Below are 24,195 nucleotides of genomic sequence, written 5' to 3'. Positions count from 1 at the left end.
ATCGAATCGTAGTTGGCCACAATGAAAGTGGCACGTATAACGTTGAAAATAGAGTTCGGACACCGCTCTGAGTAAGACGAACGTGTTGTCCACCCTCTAGACTTCAATGAGGTTAAGCCGTGATACCTAAGACAGATCTGCACTCGATGACACCTCGATAACAGCCGGTCCCCACACTTACATCTTGCTCTCCTTACGTCAGTATACATCATATCAGTCTGTGACGCTGGCTTTGCAACATCTTGCGCGCCTTTAGGTTCGCCGCGACCAACACTTACAATGCACTGACCACAAAAAATTGAGGCGCCGCGGCTTGTACCCTGCACCTTTCACATGCGAAGCGAACGCTCTACAAACTGAGCTACGCCCCAGGCACGACCAAACTGCGCTATTCCTCATTCTTCGCGACTCTGATGCGCACGGACACGATGATTGGTTGGTTTGTAGCGGTGAAGGCAGCAGAGTACAAAGGCGCGGACACGTTCATATACACAAAAGTTCCAAGTAGTTTCGATGCTCTGGTATTACAAATGCAAATTCCGTCTGTTTTTAACGTCTTAAATTGAAAGAGCCGTCACAAATTGCTCCGTTTTCACTCCTTGTCGACAATCATACAGCACCTGAGGTAACAAACACATCTCGAGCCCCATTGTGCACTCCATTATTCATGCCAACTCAGTGCCTCGCTCTTTACTACTGTGTACCAATCTTGTCGTCCAACTGCAAAACACTGGGCCACAACAAGTTTCCGCGTCTCCATTGCACTGCGCATACTACAAAACGCTCCCAAAACTTGGCACTCACCCACGCAGCCGACTTTTCCGACTTTCCACGACGCTCTCGCTAGTGACAGCATTATTTATAGTTCGACGTCGCGCCAAAGCGAATGAGCACATTTCGCCTACGGCTTAGGCCGCCCTCCTAGTGTGGCTGCTCGGTGTCTGCAGGCAGCGAGGGTCTGCTAGCTTCCTGTGTTCGCACCTATGTCACCTGTCCTTGCTTGTCAGAGACAGACTATCGCAAAACATACAACTCACTCCATGAATTGATTGCTACGGCATCTGTTATCAGCAGTCACAACTAGCAACACCAGTAGCAGCCGACTGCACGCAAAGAATAGGAATGTGCAGTGGGATTTACGTGAACTCGGCGCAAGGCAGATCTTTCCGACATGGGCTTGAGAATCTTACGGGAACACTTGTACTGTTTCTAAATAAAGTGTAGGCATGGGAGGAGGGTGCTTCCCGCGCACTAATAACAGCACGGTTGCCAATTGTGGATGCTAATCATTCGCTTGTATCTTCCTAGACACATCTGCAGGCTGAGAATTACTCCACTTGCATGGCAAGGTGCGCATGTAGGTGTGCTAAAAATTCTGGAGGCACAGGGTATTGCTCCCAGTACCTCTCGCATACTACGCGAGCACTCTACCATCTGAGCTACGCCCGCCCCCACGAAGACTAATGGTGCTACATACAGCCATATAGACGACACAGACCCTTGCACTCCCATTATTCAGCAGACAAACACTACTGTCTATGTATCCGTTAGGGTGTATTTCAGGTTTCGTGCATTCTGTATCGAATTGTAGTTGGCCACAATGAAAGTGGCACGTATAACGTTGAAAATAGAGTTCGGACACCGCTCTGAGTAAGATGAACGTGTTGTCCACCCTCTAGACTTCAATGAGGTTAAGCCGTGATACCTAAGACAGATCTGCACTCGATGACACCTCGATAACAGCCGGTCCCCACACTTACAGCTTGCTCTCCTTACGTCAGTATACAGCATATCAGTCTGTGACGCTGGCTTTGCAACATCTTGCGTGCCTTTAGGTTCGCCGCGACCAACACTTACAATGCACTGACCACAAAAAATTGAGGCGCCGCGGCTTGAACCCTGCACCTTTCACATGCGAAGCGAACGCTCTACAAACTGAGCTACGCACCAGGCACGACCAAACTGCGCTATTCCCCATTCTTTGCGACTCTGATGCGCACGGACACGATGGTTGGTTGGTTTGTAGCGGTGAAGGCAGCAGAGTACAAAGGCGCGGACACGTTCATATACACAAAAGTTCCAAGTAGTTTCGATGCTCTGGTATTACAAATGCAAATTCCGTCTGTTTTTAACGTCTTAAATTGAAAGAGCCGTCACAAATTGCTCCGTTTTCACTCCTTGTCGACAATCATACAGCACCTGAGGTAACAAACACATCTCGAGCCCCATTGTGCACTCCATTATTCATGCCAACTCAGTGCCTCGCTCTTTACTACTGTGTACCAATCTTGTCGTCCAACTGCAAAACACTGGGCCACAACAAGTTTCCGCGTCTCCATTGCACTGCGCATACTACAAAACGCTCCCCAAACTTGGCACTCACCCACGCAGCCGACTTTTCCGACTTTCCACGAAGCTCACGCTAGTGACAGCAATATTTATAGTTCGACGTCGCGCCAAAGCGAATGAGCACATTTCGGCTACTGCTTAGGCCGCCCTCCTAGTGTGGCTGCTCGGTGTCTGCAGGCAGCGAGGGTCTGCTAGCTTCCTGTGTTCGCACCTATGTCACCTGTGCTTGCTTGTCAGAGACAGACTATCGCAAAACATACAACTCACTCCATGAATTGATTGCTACGGCATCTGTTATCAGCAGTCACAACTAGCAACACCAGTAGCAGCCGACTGCACGCAAAGAATAGGAATGTGCAGTGGGATTTACGTGAACTCGGCGCAAGGCAGATCTTTCCGACATAGGCTTGAGAATCTTACGGGAACACTTGTACTGTTTCTAAATAAAGTGTAGGCGTGGGAGGAGGGTGCTTCTCGCGCACTAATAACAGCACGATTGCCAATTGTGGATGCTAATCATTCGCTTGTATCTTCCTAGACACATCTGCAGGCTGAGAATTATTCCACTTGCATGGCAAAATGCGCATGTAGGTGTGCTAAAAATTCTGGAGGCACTGGGTATTGATCCCAGTACCTCTCGCATACTTAGCGAGCGCTCTACCATCTGAGCTACGCCCGCCCCCCACGAAAACTTATGGTGCTACATACAGCCATATAGACGACACAGACCCTTGCACTCCCATTATTCAGCAGACAAACACTACTCTCTATGTATCCGTTAGGGTGTATTTCAGGTTTCGTGCATTCTGTATCGAATCGTAGTTGGCCACAATGAAAGTGGCACGTATAACGTTGAAAATAGAGTGCGGACACCGCTCTGAGTAAGACGAACGTGTTGTCCACCCTCTAGACTTCAATGAGGTTAAGCCGTGATACCTAAGACAGATCTGCACTCGATGACACCTCGATAACAGCCGGTCCCCACACTTACATCTTGCTCTCCTTACGTCAGTATACATCATATCAGTCTGTGACGCTGGCTTAGCAACATCTTGCGTGCCTTTAGGTTCGCTGCGACCAACACTTACAATGCACTGACCACAAAAAATTGAGGCGCCGCGGCTTGAACCCTGCACCTTTCGCATGCGAAGCGAACGCTCTACCAACTGAGCTACGCCACATGCACGACGAAACTGCTCTATTCCCCATTCTTTGCGACTCTGATGCGCACGGACACGATGGTTGGTTGGTTTGTAGCGGTGAAGGGAGCAGAGTACAAAGGCGCGGACACGTTCATATACACAAAAGTTCCAAGTAGTTTCGATGCTCTGGTATTACAAATGCAAATTCCGTCTGTTTTTAACGTCTTAAATTGAAAGAGCCGTCACAAATTGCTCCGTTTTCACTCCTTGTCGACAATCATACAGCACCTGAGGTAACAAACACATCTCGAGCCCCATTGTGCACTCCATAATTCATGCCAACTCAGTGCCTCGCTCTTTACTACTGTGTACCAATCTTGTCGTCCAACTGCAAAACACTGGGCCACAACAAGTTTCCGCGTCTCCATTGCACTGCGCATACTACAAAACGCTCCCCAAACCTGGCACTCACCCACGCAGCCGACTTTTCCGACTTTCCACGACGCTCACGCAACGCTCACGCTAGTGACAGCATTTTTTATAGTTCGACGTCGCGCCAAAGCGAATGAGCACATTTCGCCTACGGCTTAGGCCGCCCTCCTAGTGTGGCTGCTCGGTGTCTGCAGGCAGCGAGGGTCTGCTAGCTTCCTGTGTTCGCACCTATGTCACCTGTGCTTGCTTGTCAGAGACAGACTATCGCAAAACATACAACTCACTCCATGAATTGATTGCTACGGCATCTGTTATCAGCAGTCACAACTAGCAACACCAGTAGCAGCCGACTGCACGCAAAGAATAGGAATGTGCAGTGGGATTTACGTGAACTCGGCGCAAGGCAGATCTTTCCGACATAGGCTTGAGAATCTTACGGGAACACTTGTACTGTTTCTAAATAAAGTGTAGGCGTGGGAGGAGGGTGCTTCCCGCGCACTAATAACAGCAGGCTTGCCAATTGTGGATGCTAATCATTCGCTTGTATCTTCCTAGACACATCTGCAGGCTGAGAATTATTGCACTTGCATGGCAAGGTGCGCATGTAGGTGTGTTAAAAATTCTGGAGGCACTGGGTATTGATCCCAGTACCTCTCGCATACTTAGCGAGCGCTCTACCATCTGAGCTACGCCCGCCCCCCACGAAGACTAATGGTGCTACATACAGCCATATAGACGACACAGACCCTTGCACTCCCATTATTCAGCAGACAAACACTACTCTCTATGTATCCGTTAGGGTGTCTTTCAGGTTTCGTGCATTCTGTATCGAATCGTAGTTGGCCACAATGAAAGTGGCACGTATAACGTAGAAAATAGAGTTCGGACACCGCTCTGAGTAAGACGAACGAGTTGTCCACCCTCTAGACTTCAATGAGGTTAAGCCGTGATACCTAAGACAGATCTGCACTCGATGACACCTCGATAACAGCCGGTCCCCACACTTACATCTTGCTCTCCTTACGTCAGTATACATCATATCAGTCTGTGACGCTGGCTTTGCAACATCTTGCGTGCCTTTAGGTTCGGCGCGACAACACTTACAATGCACTGACCACAAAAAATTGAGGCGCCGTGGCTAGAACCCTGCACCTTTCACATGCGAAGCGAACGCTCTACCAACTGAGCTACGCCACATGCACGACGAAACTGCTCTATTCCCCATTCTTTGCGACTCTGATGCGCACGGACACGATGGTTGGTTGGTTTGTAGCGGTGAAGGCAGCAGAGTACAAAGGCGCGGACACGTTCATATACACAAAAGTTCCAAGTAGTTTCGATGCTCTGGTATTACAAATGCAAATTCCGTCTGTTTTTAACGTCTTAAATTGAAAGAGCCGTCACAAATTGCTCCGTTTTCACTCCTTGTCGACAATCATACAGCACCTGAGGTAACAAACACATCTCGAGCCCCATTGTGCACTCCATTATTCATGCCAACTCAGTGCCTCGCTCTTTACTACTGTGTACCAATGTTGTCGTCCAACTGCAAAACACTGGGCCACAACAAGTTTCCGCGTCTCCATTGCACTGCGCATACTACAAAACGCTCCCCAAACTTGGCACTCACCCACGCAGCCGACTTTTCTGACTTTCCACGACGCTCACGCAACGCTCACGCTAGTTACAGCATTATTTATAGTTAGACGTCGCGCCAAAGCGAATGAGCACATTTCGCCTACTGCTTAGGCCGCCCTCCTAGTGTGGCTGCTCGGTGTCTGCAGGCAGCGAGGGTCTGCTAGCTTCCTGTGATCGCACCTATGTCACCTGTGCTTGCTTGTCAGAGACAGACTATCGCAAAACATACAACTCACTCCATGAATTGATTGCTACGGCATCTGTTATCAGCAGTCACAACTAGCAACACCAGTAGCAGCCGACTGCACGCAGAGAATAGGAATGTGCAGTGGGATTTACGTGAACTCGGCGCAAGGCAGATCTTTCCGACATAGGCTTGAGAATCTTACGGGAACACTTGTACTGTTTCTAAATAAAGTGTAGGCGTGGGAGGAGGGTGCCTCCCGCGCACTAATAACAGCACGCTTGCCAATTGTGGATGCTAATCATTCGCTTGTATCTCCCTAGACACATCTGCAGGCTGAGAATTATTCCACTTGCATGGCAAGGTGCGCATGTAGGTGTGTTAAAAATTCTGGAGGCACTGGGTATTGATCCCAGTACCTCTCGCATACTTAGCGAGCGCTCTACCATCTGAGCTACGCCCGCCCCCCACGAAGCCAAATGGTGCTACATACAGCCATATAGACGACACAGACCCTTGCACTCCCATTATTCAGCAGACAAACACTACTCTCTATGTATCCGTTAGGGTGTCTTTCAGGTTTCGTGCATTCTGTATCGAATCGTAGTTGGCCACAATGAAAGTGGCACGTATAACGTTGAAAATAGAGTTCGGACACCGCTCTGAGTAAGACGAACGAGTTGTCCACCCTCTAGACTTCAATGAGGTTAAGCCGTGATACCTAAGACAGATCTGCACTCGATGACACCTCGATAACAGCCGGTCCCCTCACTTACATCTTGCTCTCCTTACGTCAGTATACATCATATCAGTCTGTGACGCTGGCTTTGCAACATCTTCCGTGCCTTTGGGTTCGCCGCGACCAACACTTACAATGCACTGACCACAAAAAATTGAGGCGCCGTGGCCTTAACCCTGCACCTTTCACATGCGAAGCGAACGCTCTACCAACTGAGCTACGCCACATGCACGACGAAACTGCTCTATTCCCCATTCTTTGCGACTCTGATGCGCACGGACACGATGGTTGGTTGGTTTGTAGCGGTGAAGGGAGCAGAGTACAAAGGCGCGGACACGTTCATATACACATAAGTTCCAAGTAGTTTCGATGCTCTGGTATTACAAATGCAAATTCCGTCGGTTTTAAACGTCTTAAATTGAAAGAGCCGTCACAAATTGCTCCGTTATCACTCCTTGTCGACAATCATACAGCACCTGAGGTAACAAACACATCTCGAGCCCCATTGTGCACTCCATTATTCATGCCAACTCAGTGCCTCGCTCTTTACTACTGTGTACCAATCTTGTCGTCCAACTGCAAAACACTGGGCCACAACAAGTTTCCGCGTCTCCATTGCACTGCGCATACTACAAAACGCTCCCCAAACTTGGCACTCACCCACGCAGCCGACTTTTCCGACTTTCCACGACGCTCACGCAACGCTCACGCTAGTGACAGCATTTTTTATAGTTCGACGTCGCGCCAAAGCGAATGAGCACATTTCGCCTACGGCTTAGGCCGCCCTCCTAGTGTGGCTGCTCGGTGTCTGCAGGCAGCGAGGGTCTGCTAGCTTCCTGTGTTCGCACCTATGTCACCTGTGCTTGCTTGTCAGAGACAGACTATCGCAAAACATACAACTCACTCCATGAATTGATTGCTACGGCATCTGTTATCAGCAGTCACAACTAGCAACACCAGTAGCAGCCGACTGCACGCAAAGAATAGGAATGTGCAGTGGGATTTACGTGAACTCGGCGCAAGGCAGATCTTTCCGACATAGGCTTGAGAATCTTACGGGAACACTTGTACTGTTTCTAAATAAAGTGTAGGCGTGGGAGGAGGGTGCTTCCCGCGCACTAATAACAGCAGGCTTGCCAATTGTGGATGCTAATCATTCGCTTGTATCTTCCTAGACACATCTGCAGGCTGAGAATTATTTAACTTGCATGGCAAGGTGCGCATGTAGGTGTGTTAAAAATTCTGGAGGCACTGGGTATTGATCCCAGTACCTCTCGCATACTTAGCGAGCGCTCTACCATCTGAGCTACGCCCGCCCCCCACGAAGCCAAATGGTGCTACATACAGCCATATAGACGACACAGACCCTTGCACTCCCATTATTCAGCAGACAAACACTACTCTCTATGTATCCGTTAGGGTGTCTTTCAGGTTTCGTGCATTCTGTATCGAATCGTAGTTGGCCACAATGAAAGTGGCACGTATAACGTTGAAAATAGAGTTCGGACACCGCTCTGAGTAAGACGAACGAGTTGTCCACCCTCTAGACTTCAATGAGGTTAAGCCGTGATACCTAAGACAGATCTGCACTCGATGACACCTCGATAACAGCCGGTCCCCTCACTTACATCTTGCTCTCCTTACGTCAGTATACATCATATCAGTCTGTGACGCTGGCTTTGCAACATCTTGCGTGCCTTTAGGTTCGCCGCGACCAACACTTATAATGCACTGACCACAAAAAATTGAGGCGCCGCGGCTAGAACCCTGCACTTTTCACATGCGAAGCGAACGCTCTACCAACTGAGCTACGCCACATGCACGACGAAACTGCTCTATTCCCCATTCTTTGCGACTCTGATGCGCACGGACACGATGGTTGGTTGGTTTGTAGCGGTGAAGGGAGCAGAGTACAAAGGTGCGGACACGTTCATATACACAAAAGTTCCAAGTAGTTTCGATGCTCTGGTATTACAAATGCAAATTCCGTCTGTTTTTAACGTCTTAAATTGAAAGAGCAGTCACAAATTGCTCCGTTTTCACTCCTTGTCGACAATCATACAGCACCTGAGGTAACAAACACATCTCGAGCCCCATTGTGCACTCCATTATTCATGCCAACTCAGTGCCTCGCTCTTTACTACTGTGTACTAATCTTGTCGTCCAACTGCAAAACACTGGGCCACAACAAGTTTCCGCGTCTCCATTGCACTGCGCATACTACAAAACGCTCCCCAAACTTGGCACTCACCCACGCAGCCGACTTTTCCGACTTTCCACGACGCTCACGCTAGTGACAGCATTATTTATAGTTCGACGTCGCGCCAAAGCGAATGAGCACATTTCGCCTACGGCTTAGGCCGCCCTCCTAGTGTGGCTGCTCGGTGTCTGCAGGCAGCGAAAGTCTGCTAGCTTCCTGTGTTCGCACCTATGTCACCTGTGCTAGTTTGTCAGAGACAGACTATCGCAAAACATACAACGCACTCCATGAATTGATTGCTACGGCATCTGTTATCAGCAGTCACAACTAGCAACACCAGTAGCAGCCGACTGCACGCAAAGAATAGGAATGTGCAGTGGGATTTACGTGAACTCGGCGCAAGGCAGATCTTTCCGACATAGGCTTGAGAATCTTACGGGAACACTTGTACTGTTTCTAAATAAAGTGTAGGCGTGGGAGGAGGGTGCTTTTCCGCGCACTAATAACAGCACGCTTGCCAATTGTGGATGCTAATCATTCGCTTGTATCTCCCTAGACACATCTGCAGGCTGAGAATTATTCCACTTGCATGGCAAGGTGCGCATGTAGGTGTGTTAAAAAATCTGGGGGCACTGGGTATTGATCCCAGTACCTCTCGCATACTAAGCGAGCGCTCTACCATATGAGCTACACCCGCCCCCCACGGAGACTAATGGTGCTACATACAGCCATATAGACGACACAGACCCTTGCACTCCCATTATTCAGCAGACAAACACTACTCTCTATGTATCCGTTAGGGTGTCTTTCAGGTTTCGTGCATTCTGTATCGAATCGTAGTTGGCCACAATGAAAGTGGCACGTATAACGTTGAAAATAGAGTTCGGACACCGCTCTGAGTAAGACGAACGTGTTGTCCACCCTCTAGACTTCAATGAGGTTAAGCCGTGATACCTAAGACAGATCTGCACTCGATGACACCTCGATAACAGCCGGTCCCCACACTTACATCTTGCTCTCCTTACGTCAGTATACATCATATCAGTCTGTGACGCTGGCTTTGCAACATCTTGCGTGCCTTTAGGTTCGCCGCGACCAACACTTACAATGCACTGACCAAAAAAAATTGAGGCGCCGGGGCTTGAACCCTGCACCTTTCACTTGCGAAGCGAACGCTCTACCAACTGAGCTACGCCCCAGGCACGACCAAACTGCGCTATTCCCCATTCTTTGCGACTCTGATGCGCAAGGACACGATGGTTGGTTGGTTTGTAGCGGTGAAGGGAGCAGAGTACAAAGGCGCGGACACGTTCATATACACAAAAGTTCCAAGTAGTTTCGATGCTCTGGTATTACAAATGCAAATTCCGTCTGTTTTTAACGTCTTAAATTGAAAGAGCCGTCACAAATTGCTCCGTTTTCACTCCTTGTCGAAAATCATACAGCACCTGAGGTAACAAACACATCCCGAGCCCCATTGTGCACTCCATTATTCATGCCAACTCAGTGCCTCGCTCTTTACTACTGTGTACCAATCTTGTCGTCCAACTGCAAAACACTGGGCCACAACAAGTTTCCGCATCTCCATTGCACTGCGCATACTACAAAACGCTCCCCAAACATGGCACTCAACCACGCAGCCGACTTTTCCGACTTTCCACGACGCTCACCCAACGCTCACGCTAGTGACAGCATTATTTATAGTTCGACGTCGCGCCAAAGCGAATGAGCACATTTCGCCTACGGCTTAGGCCGCCCTCCTAGTGTGGCTGCTCGGTGTCTGCAAGCAGCGATGGTCTGCTAGCTTCCTGTGTTCGCACCTATGTCACCTGTGCTTGCTTGTCAGAGACAGACTATCGCAAAACATACAACTCACTCCAGGAATTGATTGCTACGGCATCTGTTATCAGCAGTCACAACTAGCAACACCAGTAGCAGCCGACTGCACACAAAGAATAGGAATGTGCAGTGGGATTTACGTGAACTCGGCGCAAGGCAGATCTTTCCGACATAGGCTTGAGAATCTTACGGGAACCCTTGTACTGTTTCTAAATAAGGTGTAGTCGTGGGAGGAGGGTGCTTCCCGCGCACTAATAACAGCACGCTTGCCAATTGTGGATGCTAATCATTCGCTTGTATCTTCCTAGACACATCTGCAGGCTAAGAATTATTCCAATTGCATGGCAAGGTGCGCATGTAGGTGTGTTAAAAGTTCTGGAGGCACTGGGTATTGATCCCAGTACCTCTCGCATACTAAGCGAGCGCTCTACCATCTGAGCTACTCCCGCCAACCCCGAAGACTAAAGGTGCTACATACAGTCATATAGGCGACACAAATCCTTGCACTCCCATTATTCAGCAGACAAACTCTACTCTCTATGTATCCGTTAGGGTGCCTTTCAGGTTTCGTGCATTCTGTATCGAATCGTAGTAGGCCACAATGAAAGTGGCACGTATAACGTTGAAAATAGAGTTCGGACACCGCTCTGAGTAAGACGAACGTGTTGTCCACCCTCTAGACTTCAATGAGGTTAAGCCGTGATAACTAAGACAGATCTGCACTCGATGACACCTCGATAACAGCCGGTCCCCACACTTACATCTTGCTCTCCTTACGTCAGTATACATCATATCAGTCTGTGACGCTGGCTTTGCAACATCTTGCGTGCCTTTAGGTTCGCCGCGACCAACACTTACCATGCACTGACCACAAAAAATTGAGGCGCCGCGGCTTGAACCCTGCACCTTTCACATGCGAAGCGAACGCTCTACCAACTGAGCTACGCCACATGCACGACCAAACTGCGACATTCCCCATTCGTTGCGACTCTGATGCGCACGGACACGATGGTTGTTTGGTTTGTAGCGGTGAAGGGAGCAGAGTACAAAGGTGCGGACACGTTCATATACACAAAAGTTCCAAGTAGTTTCGATGCTCTGGTATTACAAATGCAAATTCCGACTGTTTTTAACGTCTTAAATTGAAAGAGCCGTCACAAATTGCTCCGTTTTCACTCCTTGTCGCCAATCATACAGCACCTGAGGTAACAAACACATCTCGAGCCCCATTGTGCACTCCATTATTCATGCCAACTCAGTGCCTCGCTCTTTACTACTGTGTACCAATCTTGTCGTCCAACTGCAAAACACTGGGCCACAACAAGTTTCCGCGTCTCCATTGCACTGCGCATACTACAAAACGCTCCCCAAACTTGGCACTCACCCACGCAGCCGACTTTTCCGACATTCCACGACGCTCACGCTAGTGACAGCATTATTTATAGTTCGACGTCGCGCCAAAGCGAATGAGCACATTTCGCCTACGGCTTAGGCCGCCCTCCTAGTGTGGCTGCTCGGTGTCTGCAGGCAGCGACGGTCTGCTAGCTTCCTGTGTTCGCACCTATGTCACCTGTGCTTGTTTGTCAGAGACAGACTATCGCAAAACATACAACTCACTCCATGAATTGATTGCTACGGCATCTCTTATCAGCAGTCACAACTAGCAACACCAGTAGCAGCCGACTGCACGCAAAGAATAGGAATGTGCAGTGGGATTTACGTGAACTCGGCGCAAGGCAGATCTTTCCGACATAGGCTTGAGAATCTTACGGGAACACTTGTACTGTTTCTAAATTAAGTGTAGGCGTGGGAGGAGGGTGCTTCCCGCGCACTAATAAGAGCACGCTTGCCAATTGTGGATGCTAATCATTCGTTTGTATCTTCCTAGACACATCTGCAGGCTGAGAATTATTCCACTTGCATGGCAAGGTGCGCATGTAGGTGTGTTAAAAATTCTGGAGGCACTGGGTATTGATCCCAGTACCTCTCGCATACTAAGCGAGCGCACTACCATCTGAGCTACGCCCCACGCCCCCCCTCACCCCTGAAGACTAATGGTGCTACATACAGCCATATAGACGACACAGACCCTTGCACTCCCATTATTCAGCAGACAAACACTACTCTCTATGTATCCGTTATGGTGTCTTTCAGGTTTCATGCATTCTGTATCGAATCGTAGTTGGCCACAATGAAAGTGGCACGTATAACGTTGAAAATAGAGTTCGGACACCGCTCTGAGTAAGACGAACGTGTTGTCCACCCTCTAGACTTCAATGAGGTTAAGCCGTGATAACTAAGACAGATCTGCACTCGATGACACCTCGATAACAGCCGGTCCCCACACTTACATCTTGCTCTCCTTACGTCAGTATACATCATATCAGTCTGTGACGCTGGCTTTGCAACATCTTGCGTGCCTTTAGGTTCGCCGCGACCAACACTTACCATGCACTGACCACAAAAAATTGAGGCGCCGCGGCTTGAACGCTGCACCTTTCACATGCGAAGCGAACGCTCTACCAACTGAGCTACGCCACATGCACGACCAAACTGCGACATTCCCCATTCGTTGCGACTCTGATGCGCATGGACACGATGGTTGTTTGGTTTGTAGCGGTGAAGGGAGCAGAGTACAAAGGTGCGGACACGTTCATATACACAAAAGTTCCAAGTAGTTTCGATGCTCTGGTATTACAAATGCAAATTCCGACTGTTTTTAACGTCTTAAATTGAAAGAGCCGTCACAAATTGCTCCGTTTTCACTCCTTGTCGCCAATCATACAGCACCTGAGGTAACAAACACATCTCGAGCCCCATTGTGCACTCCATTATTCATGCCAACTCAGTGCCTCGCTCTTTACTACTGTGTACCAATCTTGTCGTCCAACTGCAAAACACTGGGCCACAACAAGTTTCCGCGTCTCCATTGCACTGCGCATACTACAAAACGCTCCCCAAACCTGGCACTCACCCACGCAGCCGACTTTTCCGACTTTCCACGACGCTCACGCAACGCTCACGCTAGTGACAGCATTTTTTATAGTTCGACGTCGCGCCTAAGCGAATGAGCACATTTCGCCTACGGCTTAGGCCGCCCTCCTAGTGTGGCTGCTCGGTGTCTGCAGGCAGCGAGGGTCTGCAAGCTTCCTGTGTTCGCACCTATGTCACCTGTGCTTGCTTGTCAGAGACAGACTATCGCAAAACATACAACTCACTCCATGAATTGATTGCTACGGCATCTGTTATCAGCAGTCACAACTAGCAACACCAGTAGCAGCCGACTGCACGCAAAGAATAGGAATGTGCAGTGGGATTTACGTGAACTCGGCGCAAGGCAGATATTTCCGACATAGGCTTGAGAATCTTACGGGAACACTTGAACTGTTTCTAAACAAAGTGTAGGCGTGGGAGGAGGGTGCTTCCCGCGCACTAATAACAGCACGCTTGCCAATTGTGGATGCTAATCATTCGCTTGTATCTTCCTAGACCCATCTGCAGGCTGAGAATTATTTCACTTGCATGGCAAGGTGCGCATGTAGGTGTGTTAAAAATTCTGGAGGCACTGGGTATTGATCCCAGTACCTCTCGCATACTAAGCGAGCGCTCTACCATCTGAGCTACGCCCGCCTTCCCGAAGACCAATGGTGCCACATACAGCCATATAGACGACATAGACCCTTGCACTCCCATTATTCAGCAGACAAACACTACTCTCTATTTATCCGTTAGAGTGTCTTTCAGGTTTCGTGCATTCTGTATCGAATCGTAGTTGGCCACAATGAAAGTGGCACGTATAACGTTGAAAATAGAGTTCGGACACCGCTCTGAGTAAGACGAACGTGTTGTCCACCCTCTACACTTCAATGAGGTTAAGCCGTGATACCTAAGACAAGATCTGCACTCGATGACACCTCGATAACAGCCGGTCCCCACACTTACATCTTGCTCTCCTTACGTCAGTATACATCATATCAGTCTGTGACGCTGGCTTTGCAACATCTTGCGTGCCTTTAGGTTCGCCGCGACCAACACTTACCATGCACTGACCACAAAAAATGTAGGCGCCGCGGCTTGAACCCCGCACTTAACAAATGCGAAGCGAACGCTCTACCAACTGAGCTACGCCACATGCACGACCAAACTGCGCTATTCCCCATTCTTTGCGACTCTGATGCGCACGGACACGATGGTTGGTTGGTTTGTAGCGGTGAAGGGAGCAGGGTACAAAGGCGCAGACACGTTCATATACACAAAAGTTCCAAATAGTTTCGATACTCTGGTATTACAAATGCAAATTCCGTCTGTTTTTAATGTCTTAAATTGAAAGAGCCGTCACAAATTGCTCCGTTTTCACTCCTTGTCGACAATCATACAGCACCTGAGGTAACAAACACATCTCGAGCCCCATTGTGCACTCCATTATTCATGCCAACTCAGTGCCTCGCTCTTTGCTACTGTGTACCAATCTTGTCGTCCAACTGCAAAACACTGGGCCACAACAAGTTTCCGCGTCTCCATTGCACTGCGCATACTACAAAACGCTCCCCAAACTTGGCACTCACCCACGCAGCTGACTTTTCCGACTTTCCAAGACGCTCACGCTAGTGACAGCATTATTTATAGTTCGACGTCGCACCAAAGCGAATGAGCACATTTCGCCTACGGCTTAGGCCGCCCTCCTAGTGTGGCTGCTCGGTGTCTGCAGGCAGCGAGGGTCTGCTAGCTTCCTGTGTTCGCACCTATGTCACCTGTGCTTGCTTGTCAGAGACAGACTATCGCAAAACATACAACTCACTCCATGAATTGATTGCTACGGCATCTCTTATCAGCAGTCACAACTAGCAACACCAGTAGCAGCCGACTGCACGCAAAGAATAGGTATGTGCAGTGGGATTTACGTGAACTCGGCGCAAGGCAGATATTTCCGACATAGGCTTGAGAATCTTACGGGAACACTTGTACTGTTTCTAAACAAAGTGTAGGCGTCGGAGGAGGGTGCTTCCCGCGCACTAATAACAGCACGCTTGCCAATTGTGGATGCTAATCATTCGCTTGTATCTTCCTAGACACATCTGCAGGCTGAGAATTATTCCACTTGCATGGCAAGGTGCGCATGTAGGTGTGTTAAAAGTTCTGGAGGCATTGGGTATTGGTCCCAGTACCTCTCGCATACTAAGCGAGCGCTCAACCATCTGAGCTACGCCCGCCTCCCCGAAGACTAATGGTGCTACATACAGCCATATAGACGACACAGACCCTTGCACTCCCATTATTCAGCAGACAAACACTACTCTCTATGTATCCGTTAGAGTGTCTTTCAGGTTTCGTGCATTCTGTATCGAATCGTAGTTGGCCACAATGAAAGTGGCACGTATAACGTTGAAAATAGAGTTCGGACACCGCTCTGAGTAAGACGAACGTGTTGTCCACCCTCTAGACTTCAATGAGGTTAAGCCGTGATACCTAAGACAGATCTGCACTCGATGACACCTCGATAACAGCCGGTCCCCACACTTGCATCTTGCGCTCCTTACGTCAGTATACATCATATCAGTCTGTGACGCTGGCTTTGCAGCATCTTGTGTGCCTTTAGGTTCGCCGCGACCAACACTTACCATGCACTGACCACAAAAAATGGAGGCGCCGCGGCTTGAACCCTGCACTTTTCAAATGCGAAGCGAACGCTCTACCAACTGACCTACGCCACATGCACGACCAAACTGCGCTATTCCCCATTCTTTGCGACTCTGATGCGCACGGACACGATGGTTGGTTGGTTTGTAGCGGTGAAGGGAGCAGAGTACAAAGGCGCAGACACGTTCATATACACAAAAGTTCCAAGTAGTTTCGATGCTCTCGTATTACAAATGCAAATTCCGTCTGTTTTTAACGTCTTAAATTGAAAGAGCCGTCACAAATTGCTCCGTTTTCACTCCTTGTCGACAATCATACAGCACCTGAGGTAACAAACACATCTCGAGCCCCATTGTGCACTCCATTATTCATGCCAACTCAGTGCCTCGCTCTTTACTACTGTGTACCAATCTTGTCGTCCAACTGCAAAACACTGGGCCACAACAAGTTTCCGCGTCTCCATTGCACTGCGCATACTACAAAACGCTCCCCAAACTTGGCACTCACCCACGCAGCTGACTTTTCCGACTTTCCACGACGCTCACGCAACGCTCACGCTAGTGACAGCATTATTTATAGTTCGACGTCGCACCAAAGCGAATGAGCACATTTCGCCTACGGCTTAGGCCGCCCTCCTAGTGTGGCTGCTAGGTGTCTGCAGGCAGCGAGGGTCTGCTAGCTTCCTGTGGTCGCACCTATGTCACCTGTGCTTGCTTGTCAGAGACAGACTATCGCAAAACATACAACTCACTCCATGAATTGATTGCTACGGCATCTGTTATCAGCAGTCACAACTAGCAACACCAGTAGCAGCCGACTGCACGCAAAGAATAGGAATGTGCAGTGGGATTTACGTGAACTCGGCGCAAGGCAGATATTTCCGACATAGGCTTGAGAATCTTACGGGTACACTTGTACTGTTTCTAAACAAAGTGTAGGCGTGGGAGGAGGGTGCTTCCCGCGCACTAATAACAGCACCCTTGCCAATTGTGGATGCTAATCATTCGCTTGTATCTTCCTAGACACATCTGCAGGCTGAGAATTATTCCACTTGCATGACAAGGTGCGCATGTAGGTGTGTTAAAAATTCTGGAGGCATTGAGTATTGATCCCAGTACCTCTCGCATACTAAGCGAGCGCTCTACCATCTGAGCTACGCCAGCCTCCACGAAGACTAATGGTGCTACATACAGCCATATAGACGACACAGACCCTTGCACTCCCATTATTCAGCAGACAAACACTACTCTCTATGTATCCGTTAGAGTGTCTTTCAGGTTTCGTGCATTCTGTATCGAATCGTAGTTGGCCACAATGAAAGTGGCACGTATAACGTCGAAAATAGAGTTCGGACACCGCTCTGAGTAAGACGAACGTGTTGTCCACCCTCTAGGCTTCAACGAGGTTAAGCCGTGATACCTAAGACAGATCTGCACTCGATGACACCTCGATAACAGCCGGTCCCCACACTTACATCTTGCTCTCCTTACGTCAGTATACATCATATCAGTCTGTGACGCTGGCTTTGCAACATCTTGCGTGCCTTTAGGTTCGCCGCGACCAACACTTACCATGCACTGACCACAAAAAATGGAGGCGCCGCGGCTTGAACGCTGCACCTTTCACATGCGAAGCGAACGCTCTACCAACTGAGCTACGCCACATGCACGACCAAGCTGCGCTATTCCCCATTCTTTGCGACTCTGATGCGCACGGACACGATGGTTGGTTGGTTTGTAGCGGTGAAGGGAGCAGAGTACAAAGGCGCGGACACGTTCATATACACAAAAGTTCCAAGTAGTTTCGAAGCTCTGGTATTACAAATGCAAATGCCGTCTGTTTTTAATGTCTTAAATTGAAAGAGCCGTCACAAATTGCTCCGTTTTCACTCCTTGTCGACAATCATACAGCACCTGAGGTAACAAACACATCTCGAGCCACATTGTGCACTCCATTATTCATGCCAACTCAGTGCCTCGCTCTTTACTACTGTGTACCAATCTTGTCGTCCGACTGCAAAACACTGGGCCACAACAAGTTTCCGCGTCTCCATTGCACTGCGCATACTACAAAACGCTCCAAAATCTTGGCACTCACCCAAGCAGCCGACTTTTCCGACTTTTCACGACGCTCACGCAACGCTCACGCTAGTGACAGCATTATTTATAGTTCGACGTCGCGCCAAAGCGAATGAGCACATTTCGCCTACGGCTTAGGCCGCCCTCCTAGTGTGGCTGCTCGGTGTCTGCAGGCAGCGAGGGTCTGCTAGCTTCCTGTGTTCGCACCTATGTCACCTGTGCTTGCTTGTCAGAGACAGACTATCGCAAAACATACAACTCACTCCATGAATTGATTGCTACGGCATCTGTTATCAGCAGTCACAACTAGCAACACCAGTAGCAGCCGACTGCACGCAAAGAATAGGAATGTGCAGTGGGATTTACGTGAACTCGGCGCAAGGCAGATCTTTCCGACATAGGCTTGAGAATCTTACGGGAACACTTGTACTGTTTCTAAATAAAGTGTAGGCGTGGGAGGAGGGTGCTTCCCGCGCACTAATAACAGCACGCTTGCCAATTGTGGATGCTAATCATTCGCTTGTATCTTCCTAGACACATCTGCAGGCTGAGAATTATTCCACTTGCATGGCAAGGTGCGCATGTAGGTGTGTTAAAAATTCTGGAGGCACTGGGTATTGATCCCAGTACCTCTCGCATACTAAGCGAGCGCTCTACTATCTGAGCTACGCCTGCCCTCCCGAAGACTAATGGTGCTACATACAGCCATATAGACGACACAGACCCTTGCACTCCCATTATTCAGCAGACAAACACTACTCTCTATGTATCCGTTAGAGTGTCTTTCAGGTTTCGTGCATTCTGTATCGAATCGTAGTTGGCCACAATGAAAGTGGCACGTATAACGTTGAAAATAGAGTTCGGACACCGCTCTGAGTAAGACGAACGTGTTGTCCACCATCTAGACTTCAATGAGGTTAAGCCGTGATACCTAAGACAGATCTGCACTCGATGACACCTCGATAACGGCCGGTCCCCACACTTACATCTTGCTCTCCTTACGTTAGTATACATCATATCAGTCTGTGACGCTGGCTTTGCAACATCTTGCGTGCCTTTAGGTTCGACGCGACCAACACTTACCATGCACTGACCACAAAAAATGGAGGCGCCGCGGCTTGAACCTTTCAAATGCGAAGCGAACGCTCTACCAACTGAGCTACGCCACATGCACGACCAAACTGCGCTATTCCCCATTCTTTGCGACTCTGATGCGCACGGACACGATGGTTGGTTGGTTTGTAGCGGTGAAGGGGGCAGAGTACAAAGGCGCGGACACAATCTTATACACAAAAGTTCCAAGTAGTTTCGATGCTCTGGTATTACAAATGCAAATTCCGTCTGTTTTTAACGTCTTAAATTGAAAGAGCCGTCACAAATTGCTCCGTTTTCACTCCTTGTCGACAATCATACAGCACCTGAGGTAACAAACACATCTCGAGCCCCATTGTGCACTCCATTATTCATGCCAACTCAGTGCTTCGCTCTTTACTACTGTGTACCAATCTTGTCGTCCAACTGCAAAACACTGGGCCACAACAAGTTTCCGCGTCTCCATTGCACTGCGCATACTACAAAACGCTCCCCAGACTTGGCACTCACCCACGCAGCCGACTTTTCCGACTTTCCACGACGCTCACGCAACGCTCACGCTAGTGACAGCATTATTTATAGTTCGACGTCGCGCCAAAGCGAATGAGCACATTTCGCCTACGGCTTAAACCGCCCTCCTAGTGTGGCTGCTCGGTGTCTGCAGGCAGCGAGGGTCTCCTAGCTTCCTGTGTTCGCACCTATGTCACCTGTGCTTGCTTGTCAGAGACAGACTATCGCAAAACATACAACTCACTCCATGAATTGATTGCTACGGCATCCGTTATCTGCAGTCACAACTAGCAACACCAGTAGCAGCCGACTGCACGCAAAAAATAGGAATGTGCAGTGGGATTTACGTGAACTCGGCGCAAGGCAGATCTTTCCGACATAGGCTTGAGAATCTTACGGGAACACTTGTACTGTTTCTAAATAAAGTGTAGGCGTGGGAGGAGGGTGCTTCCCGCGCACTAATAACAGCACGCTTGCCAATTGTGGATGCTAATCATTCGCTTGTATCTTCCTAGACACATCTGCAGGCTGAGAATTATTCCACTTGCATGGCAAGGTGCGTATGTAGGTGTGTTAAAAATTCTGGAGGCACTGGGTATTGATCAAAGTACCTCTCGCATACTAAGCGAGCGCTCTACTATCTGAGCTACCCCCGCCCACTCGAAGACTAATGGTGCTACATACAGCCATATAGACGACACAGACCCTTGCACTCCCATTATTCAGCAGACAAACACTACTCTCTATGTATCCGTTAGGGTGTCTTTCAGGTTTCGTGCATTCTGCATCGAATCGTAGTTGGCCACAATGAAAGTGGCACGTATAACGTTGAAAATAGAGTTCGGACACCGCTCTGAGTAAGACGAACGTGTTGTCCACCCTCTAGACTTCAATGAGGTTAAGCCGTGATACCTAAGACAGATCTGCACTCGATGACACCTCGATAGCAGCCGGTCCCCACACTTACATCTTGCTCTCCTTACGTCAGTATACATCATATCAGTCTGTGACGCTGGCTTTGCAACATCTTGCGTGCCTTTAGGTTCGCCGCGACCAACACTTACCATGCACTGACCACAAAAAATGGAGGCGCCGCGGCTTGAACCCTGCACCTTTCACATGCGAAGCGAACGCTCTACCAACTGAGCTACGCCACATGCACGACCAAACTGCGCTATTCCCCATTCTTTGCGGCTCTGATGCGCACGGACATGATGGTTGGTTGGTTTGTAGCGGTGAAGAGAGCAGAGTACAATGGCGCGGACACGTTCATATACACAAAAGTTCCAAGTAGTTTCGATGCTCTGGTATTACAAATGCAAATGCCGTCTCTTTTTAACGTCTTAAATTGAAAGAGCCGTCACAAATTGCTCCGTTTTCACTCCTTGTCGACAATCATACAGCACCTGAGGTAACAAAGACATCTCAAGCCCCATTCTGCACTCCATTATTCATGGCAACTCAGTGCCTCGCTCTTTACTACTGTGTACTAATCTTGTCGTCCAACTGCAAAACACTGGGCCACAACAAGTTTCCGCGTCTCCATTGCACTGCGCATACTACAAAGCGCTCCAAAAACTTGGCACTCACCCAAGCAGCCGACTTTTCCGACTTTTCACGACGCTCACGCAACGCTCACGCTAGTGACAGCATTATTTATAGTTCGACGTCGCGCCAAAGCGAATGAGCACATTTCGCCTACGGCTTAGGCCGCCCTCCTAGTGTGGCTGCTCGGTGTCTGCAGGCAGCGAGGGTCTGCTAGCTTCCTGTGTTCGCACCTATGTCACCTGTGCTTGCTTGTCAGAGACAGACTATCGCAAAACATACAACTCACTCCATGAATTGATTGCTACGGCATCTGTTATCAGCAGTCACAACTAGCAACACCAGTAGCAGCCGACTGCACGCAAAGAATAGGAATGTGCAGTGGGATTTACGTGAACTCGGCGCAAGGCAGATCTTTCCGACATAGGCTTGAGAATCTTACGGGAACACTTGTACTGTTTCTAAATAAAGTGTAGGCGTGGGAGGAGGGTGCTTCCCGCGCACTAATAACAGCACGCTTGCCAATTGTGGATGCTAATCATTCGCTTGTATCTTCCTAGACACATCTGCAGGCTGAGAATTATTCCACTTGCATGGCAAGGTGCGCATGTAGGTGTGTTAAAAATTCTGGAGGCACTGGGTATTGATCCCAGTACCTCTCGCATACTAAGCGAGCGCTCTACTATCTGAGCTACGCCTGCCCTCCCGAAGACTAATGGTGCTACATACAGCCATATAGACGACACAGACCCTTGCACTCCCATTATTCAGCAGACAAACACTACTCTCTATGTATCCGTTAGAGTGTCTTTCAGGTTTCGTGCATTCTGTATCGAATCGTAGTTGGCCACAATGAAAGTGGCACGTATAACGTTGAAAATAGAGTTCGGACACCGCTCTGAGTAAGACGAACGTGTTGTCCACCATCTAGACTTCAATGAGGTTAAGCCGTGATACCTAAGACAGATCTGCACTCGATGACACCTCGATAACGGCCGGTCCCCACACTTACATCTTGCTCTCCTTACGTTAGTATACATCATATCAGTCTGTGACGCTGGCTTTGCAACATCTTGCGTGCCTTTAGGTTCGACGCGACCAACACTTACCATGCACTGACCACAAAAAATGGAGGCGCCGCGGCTTGAACCTTTCAAATGCGAAGCGAACGCTCTACCAACTGAGCTACGCCACATGCACGACCAAACTGCGCTATTCCCCATTCTTTGCGACTCTGATGCGCACGGACACGATGGTTGGTTGATTTGTAGCGGTGAAGGGGGCAGAGTACAAAGGCGCGGACACAATCTTATACACAAAAGTTCCAAGTAGTTTCGATGCTCTGGTATTACAAATGCAAATTCCGTCTGTTTTTAACGTCTTAAATTGAAAGAGCCGTCACAAATTGCTCCGTTTTCACTCCTTGTCGACAATCATACAGCACCTGAGGTAACAAACACATCTCGAGCCCCATTGTGCACTCCATTATTCATGCCAACTCAGTGCTTCGCTCTTTACTACTGTGTACCAATCTTGTCGTCCAACTGCAAAACACTGGGCCACAACAAGTTTCCGCGTCTCCATTGCACTGCGCATACTACAAAACGCTCCCCAGACTTGGCACTCACCCACGCAGCCGACTTTTCCGACTTTCCACGACGCTCACGCAACGCTCACGCTAGTGACAGCATTATTTATAGTTCGACGTCGCGCCAAAGCGAATGAGCACATTTCGCCTACGGCTTAAACCGCCCTCCTAGTGTGGCTGCTCGGTGTCTGCAGGCAGCGAGGGTCTCCTAGCTTCCTGTGTTCGCACCTATGTCACCTGTGCTTGCTTGTCAGAGACAGACTATCGCAAAACATACAACTCACTCCATGAATTGATTGCTACGGCATCCGTTATCTGCAGTCACAACTAGCAACACCAGTAGCAGCCGACTGCACGCAAAAAATAGGAATGTGCAGTGGGATTTACGTGAACTCGGCGCAAGGCAGATCTTTCCGACATAGGCTTGAGAATCTTACGGGAACACTTGTACTGTTTCTAAATAAAGTGTAGGCGTGGGAGGAGGGTGCTTCCCGCGCACTAATAACAGCACGCTTGCCAATTGTGGATGCTAATCATTCGCTTGTATCTTCCTAGACACATCTGCAGGCTGAGAATTATTCCACTTGCATGGCAAGGTGCGTATGTAGGTGTGTTAAAAATTCTGGAGGCACTGGGTATTGATCAAAGTACCTCTCGCATACTAAGCAAGCGCTCTACTATCTGAGCTACCCCCGCCCACTCGAAGACTAATGGTGCTACATACAGCCATATAGACGACACAGACCCTTGCACTCCCATTATTCAGCAGACAAACACTACTCTCTATGTATCCGTTAGGGTGTCTTTCAGGTTTCGTGCATTCTGCATCGAATCGTAGTTGGCCACAATGAAAGTGGCACGTATAACGTTGAAAATAGAGTTCGGACACCGCTCTGAGTAAGACGAACGTGTTGTCCACCCTCTAGACTTCAATGAGGTTAAGCCGTGATACCTAAGACAGATCTGCACTCGATGACACCTCGATAGCAGCCGGTCCCCACACTTACATCTTGCTCTCCTTACGTCAGTATACATCATATCAGTCTGTGACGCTGGCTTTGCAACATCTTGCGTGCCTTTAGGTTCGCCGCGACCAACACTTACCATGCACTGACCACAAAAAATGGAGGCGCCGCGGCTTGAACCCTGCACCTTTCACATGCGAAGCGAACGCTCTACCAACTGAGCTACGCCACATGCACGACCAAACTGCGCTATTCCC

The 24,195-nt window shown here is 49.0% G+C and overlaps 3 non-coding genes across 3 annotated transcripts; all 3 read right to left on the bottom strand.

The window, feature by feature from the left end:
* Positions 1–3,457: 3,457 nt before the first annotated feature.
* Positions 3,458–3,530, bottom strand: Trnaa-cgc (transfer RNA alanine (anticodon CGC)). The gene has a single exon. It is a non-coding gene; the product is annotated as a tRNA-Ala (tRNA).
* A 6,280-nt stretch (positions 3,531–9,810) lies between these two features.
* Positions 9,811–9,883, bottom strand: Trnaa-cgc (transfer RNA alanine (anticodon CGC)). The gene has a single exon. It is a non-coding gene; the product is annotated as a tRNA-Ala (tRNA).
* Positions 9,884–12,991: 3,108 nt separating this feature from the next.
* Trnaa-cgc (transfer RNA alanine (anticodon CGC)) lies at positions 12,992–13,064 on the bottom strand. Its single transcript has one exon. It is a non-coding gene; the product is annotated as a tRNA-Ala (tRNA).
* Positions 13,065–24,195: the final 11,131 nt, after the last annotated feature.

The sequence above is a fragment of the Schistocerca gregaria genome, chromosome 3, assembly GCF_023897955.1.
Source record: "Schistocerca gregaria isolate iqSchGreg1 chromosome 3, iqSchGreg1.2, whole genome shotgun sequence".
Classification (NCBI taxonomy): domain Eukaryota; kingdom Metazoa; phylum Arthropoda; class Insecta; order Orthoptera; family Acrididae; genus Schistocerca; species Schistocerca gregaria.
Note: the sequence above shows the minus strand (reverse complement) of the source record. Positions and strands in the feature narration are given on the sequence as shown.